Below are 6,154 nucleotides of genomic sequence, written 5' to 3'. Positions count from 1 at the left end.
TCCAGAAATCCACATCAAAACAATCCCAATAATATGTCTGACAGGATTGACCATGAGGAAAACAGAGGGAGGGAGGATTATCATCACAGGAGCCTGTGCCATTTGGTAGATGACATGCCTCTTCCCATGAAGTCTCATCATAGCCAAAAAGGATATGCAAAACCTTTGAGGGTGGTCAAGTGGTCACCATTTTTCAACAATTGGTACCAAGTTGCTCCCAATCATTATTGTTAATGCAGCTGTTTGTCAGGGAGAGATTCTAAGTTTTTGAAGCATTTTTTTTATCCTCTCCTGGAACACTGGCAATTTGAGAGCTGAGAATTCAGAACCTTGTTTTAAATCATGAACATTCATTTCTCTGTGGTGTAATGATTCAATTACTTCAAGTGCTTAATTTTGAATTGCATCAAATTAATTTTGATTAAAATGTACGAAAATGAATTCTATCAAGTGACATATTAAATATGGTAGTGCAGTGGTTATGTGAGTGAAATTCTACTCAAACAAGTTAACAAGGGTTTAAGTTCAAATTCCATTCTAGCATTTTGACACTTTAAATTCAGTTTAAATCTGAAAATGTAAAAATCTATCAAGTTTCAATAAACATGACCACGAAACATTCAGAAGCAGTCTTTAGGATAGGAATGTGACATAGGTGACTGCACTCCCACGGCAAAGGGCTTGATCATTTAACAGTCCTCAGAAAAATTCAAACAAGTCACTTAATAACAGGATAATAAATGCCAGCCTGCCACACCTTGCAAATTCTTCTTGAAAAGATCCTAATCGGTGAGACAGACCAATTTAATTTCTTGTTCATCATCATGGCTATGATATTGACAAACAAAGTTATAACACAGATCTGGCAGAGTTTTAGAGAAAGGGGAAATTCACAGGCCTTGCACTTACATTGGGATACTGCACACAGATAGATGACTCTATTTGAAATGAGAGGTGCACACTGCAAAGTTGATTATCCAACCTATATTTCCTTTGAGCAGAGCTAACAACATTGCAGACCACCTTTTTTACCTTCAAGCATTGCTCCCAGCTGAGAGCATATATAGAGTCTGAGTGTTGAGTGTCCAGATCTCCCAAACTTCACTTTATAAAGATTGAACTGGAATTTGTTGAACAAAATCACCAAACAATGAAAAGGTGAATCACACAGTACGTTCAATAGTATAGAGTCATAGAGATGTACAGCATGGAAACAGACCTTCGGTCCAACACATCCATGCCGACCAGATATCCCAAACCAATCTAGTTCCACCTGCCAGTACCCGGCCCATATCCTTCCAAACCCTTCCTAGTCTGTTAAAGTGTTTTCCTCCAATCACAGTTAACCAGTGCATTGGTTTAAAGGTCAGCCAGGAAATTGCAATTGGTTAATTACACATTCTAAACAGAAATGTATATTTCCACTTGCAACATCAAAACTTTCACCCATTTATTTACATCAAGGTATATCTCCATTCAATGATTTTGATATTTATGTGAAGTTAAGGCCCTGACCATCAACTCCTGCACATACGTCTGCTATCATTAAAGAATTTTTACATTGAAGTGGTCTTTGAGAAATTTCAAACTTTCCCACTTGATAAAGACACAAAGGAGCATGTTTGACCAGTTTGACCCTCATCTAAAAGCCAGCTCCTCACCTAATTTTATAAAACAAACTGAAGTATTTTTGCACAAGTTGTGTAAATTTGGCCTGAGAGAAAAAAAAAGGAGCAACTGGAAGACTTTGATAAATTAACAATATTAGCAACTAAAAGCTCAGTCGAGGTTATGTAGATTAGCCATGCTAAATTGTCCTGTAGTGTACAGGGATGAGCAGGCAAGGTAGATTAGTCATGTGAAATGCTGGATTTTCAGGACAGGATGGGGCGCTGAGTCTGGGGCGGATATTCATTGAAGGGTCAAAGGGCCAAATGGCCTCTTTTTGCACTGTAGGATTTCTATGATGCTGTGAGACAATCCAAACAGCTCACAAGAGGAAAAGTCAGGCATTGTTGTGACAGTTCGACTGACGGGAAGGTACTCTCCAAATTGTAGTGGAATCCAAATCTTTGAAGATCAGCTGCTTCAATTTGGATACCAATACCAAGGAGAACCAACAGGGAGCCTTGTCTACCAACAGCAAGAATTCATATACCTACAGCCCAAGGATTAAAGCAAGCTTTATTGGGAGCAGGCCTCATTTGCCTTGTGTCCCCCTCTCTCCTAAGCTCTGAGCTGATGGGCTGGGCTCTTGTTAGCCTCCAGGTTTTCTTTTGTTTGAAAGGTAGACTGAGGAATGCAGGCTACATTTTGGTGGAGCGAAACTCATGGGAGGAGAGAAGAGTTTCACTATTGACATGGAATCAGTATGAAATAGTTCACAAGGTAACATCTGACTCCAATGGTGGTCTTACCAGTTTTGTGTGGAAAGAAACATTGCATCATTAATTAAATAGTAGGGAGACAAAAGAATAGAAGTATTTCTGTCTCTATTCTGGTTTATCCAGTTTCATCACTAGGCATCAATATCTATTTTTGTATTGCAAATCATTTTTTTAAAAAAAGCAAATTCATGCCAAACTTTAAAGGCAAGTCATAAGTTCCTTCTTGCTGCCAGGTCTTGAATTGCAAGAGTTTATTTGTGTATAAAACATGTTTTATGTACTGCGATGTTGCACATGCTCAATCAGCTGCATATTTGTCAAACCACCAGTAAAATTCAGCCGAACGGTAAAACAGATCAAGTCCACACGAATCCCGAGCAACCCAGAATATTTGTAAATGTTGCCCTGAGCAGAGACCTCAGTGGAAGGAAAATTTCTGGCCAAACGTCAGCAGGGGAGAAACTGCTGTCTTTGATAATCACTGATGCGAATCGTTCTGAAACAGGCTAATAACACACCCCACTGCATTTTGCACATAGGCCAGCTCTCAACAACTAGGGTCAACGTGCAGCCAGATCTCTCCTACCTCCTCGTCCTGCACTACACACCACGCTGTGTTCCTTTCCCCACTTTTGCAGACTTTTTTGTTGGAAACAATGGCAATCAGCAGACCTCAGACATATGGAAGTATTATACCTTTCACCTCTTCATGTGCAATTCACAGTTCACCAAATTTCCAATAGTCTTATCAAAACATTCTCAGAAGCCACAAACATGCTAACACTTATTACGTGTCAAACCCATTTATTATGCTGCACGCTCCCCAATTTTCTTTAATTGTTAATAGAGTTCAGAATTGTGCTTGGAAAGAGGGTAACCCTTAGGCTGCCATAACAAAGTGCTTCATTGTCTTAAGCAGCAGAATAAACCTGCATGAAGGTGCAGGAGAAATGGCTTCACGTGAACGCTTTTTGTAAGCTGATGAAAGTATGCCTGCGATAGGTTGGCCACCTGCCGAAATTGCCCCAGAGTCTCCAAGAGTGGAAAGCTGTCTTCCGTTGCAAACAACCTGGGTGAAAAAAGGAACTCTTAGGCATTAAAAAAAACTCATACATTTCAATTTCCTTTATTAGACATGAAATCATAGAATCATCACAGAATCCCTACAGTGTGGAAACAGCCATTCGGTCCAACAAGTCGACACCGACCCTTCAAAGTGCATCCCACCCATACCCCTAACTTATTACTTCACATTTCACATTACTTCACTAACACACCTAACCTGATCACTATGGGCAATTTAACATGGCCAATTCACCAAACCTGCACATCTTCGGATTGTAGGTGGAAACTGGAGCACCTGGAGGAAACTCATGCAGATACAAGGAGAATGTTGGAGAAATAAAGAAAGATTTGGATTTGAACAGCATGTTTCAGAATAATCAGAAGTGTTTCACAAACAACAGGGTCCGATATTATGTTGAAACACATTGCTAGATTATAACCTAGATTACTGGGCTCTTGAACTGAACCTCTAGTTTAGGAGAATCAAGATTATGGGGAGAAGCAGAAAAATAGACGTATGAAATGGCGGATCAGCTGTGATCCTATTCAGTTGTGGAGTAGGCTTGATAGACTGAATGGCCTACTCCTGTTCCTACTTCTTATTGTCTTATGGTCTTAGTTGGAAGCACTCTGAGATGGGCAAATGAAAAACGCAAATAAAAATTGAATGAGCCAAACAGACAGGCCAGCCCTGACTGATCTGCCACAGTCCCCTCTTTGGGGTATGGATTTTCCATTTCAATTTCTTAACCTCGCCCATGGCCTGACGGACGCCTCCTTTATGAAGCTATAGGTTTCCCCTGTGGCAGGAAGCTGCCATGACACCAGGATAATATCCGCAGCTGCCAAAAATGACCCTCAATTATTTTAATTTGTTGTCTCCATTTGGCAGACAGTCAATGCACATCGAGTCCCATGACTGGAAACCCTTCTCATGTTGCCATCCCCAAATTGCTCCTCATTATTTCTCTGAGCCCTGCCTCCCAGATAACCAGCTCAGGATCAGGGAAATCCTGCCCATCATTTCAAATCCTACTCGATGGGATTTTCATTCAGATATTCATTCAATGAATCTGTAATGAACAGCTAATAACATTGACCATGAAATGGTAAGATTGTCATAAAAAGTCATCTCTTTTCTCAATGCACTTGAAAAAGAAATTTGCTATCCACACCTGATCTGATACTTGATATGTGGTGCTGGAAAAGTACAGCAGGTCAGGCAGCATCAGCGGAGCGGGAAAATCGACGTTTCGAGCAAAAGTCCTTCACCAGTAATGATGAAGGCCTCATTCCTGCTGAAGGGCTTTTGTCCAAAACGTTGATTTTCCTGCTTCTCGGATGCTGCCTGACCTGCCCTGCTTTTCCAGCACTACACTCCCGACTCTAATCTCCAGCATCTGCAGTCCTCATTTTCACCTACCTGATATATGATATGACCAACTTTTAAATCCCAGTGGTTAGCACTGTTGCCTCACAGTGCCAGAGACCCGGGTTCAATTCGCTCCTCAGGCAACTGTCTGTGTGGAGTTTGCACATTCTCCCAGTGTCTGTATGGGTTTCCTCTGGGTGCTCCGGTTTCCTCCCACAGTCCAAAGATGTGCAGGTTAGGTGAATTGGCCATGCTAAATAGCCCGTAGTGTTAGATGAAAGGGTAAATTAGGGGAATGGGACTGGGTGGGTTGCTCTTCAGAGGGTCGGTGTGGACTTGTTGGGCTGAAGGGCCTGTTTCCACACTGTAAGTAATCTAATCTAAAAGGTTAATTATTGTTGAACAATAAGGTTTGCAGCTAAATGTTAAAATTCAGAATTATCCTTTAACTTGAGATTTAAAGATGTTCCTATAAAGCGGAAGGAAGTGTGGCTATTCAAGAACATTGACAAGAGGACAAAAGGCAGAACCAGTTCACCGTGTAGGTTTACACTAAACTGCTTTTTCAGAGCTGGAGTCAACAAAGAAATTCTACATGACCAGTCATGAAACCTGGATCCAACAAGTTGGGTTAGCAAGCCAAATGTCTGTGTGCAAGGAGTATGAAACATCAATTGCAATATGAAAATAAAACAGAGCTTATTTGAAAATCCATGAGAAAGGTAAATCACTAGGCCAAGATTGTGCTGCAACCAATTCTGCAGCTCATCCTGACAAAAAAAACAAATGGCTCAGGCAACTTGAATACCTGGACCAGGCTTGTGTTTTCTTGAAAGTTGTGTACCTCGTTATATTTCTGTGTTTAAATGGGATCAGAGTGAGGCATTGGGTCTCTATAATAAACTGGCCTTAGAAACGTGATCATGACTGAAACTGGTTTTACAGGGTTTGAAGTTAGGCACAGGTTTCACACACCTGTCCATGTGTTTGCAGAGACAACATGAAATTGATGCTATCAGCACATTATCAGGACTCAGGTATGCAATAAGTGCAAATAGTAGAATTGTTGCTACACTAATGTTGTAGAGAAATGAATTCAAACCCCACCATGGCATCTGGGGAATGCATTTTGTTATTAAATTAATCTGGAAAAGAATTCTAGTCTCAGTAATTGTGGCTATGAAATGACTAGGTTGTCAGAAAACCCCATCTGGTTCATATCATCATTTTGAGAACAAAATCTGCCATTTGGTCCTTAGCTCTGGCTTAAATATGACGCCAGACCTGCAGCAATGTGCTTGACTCTCAACTGCCCTCTGGAATGACCAGA

The sequence above is a fragment of the Chiloscyllium plagiosum genome, chromosome 24 (assembly GCF_004010195.1).
Source record: "Chiloscyllium plagiosum isolate BGI_BamShark_2017 chromosome 24, ASM401019v2, whole genome shotgun sequence".
NCBI classification, from domain to species: Eukaryota; Metazoa; Chordata; class Chondrichthyes; order Orectolobiformes; family Hemiscylliidae; genus Chiloscyllium; species Chiloscyllium plagiosum.
The sequence above is the reverse complement of the archived record's forward strand: the minus strand, read 5'-3'. Positions refer to the sequence as shown.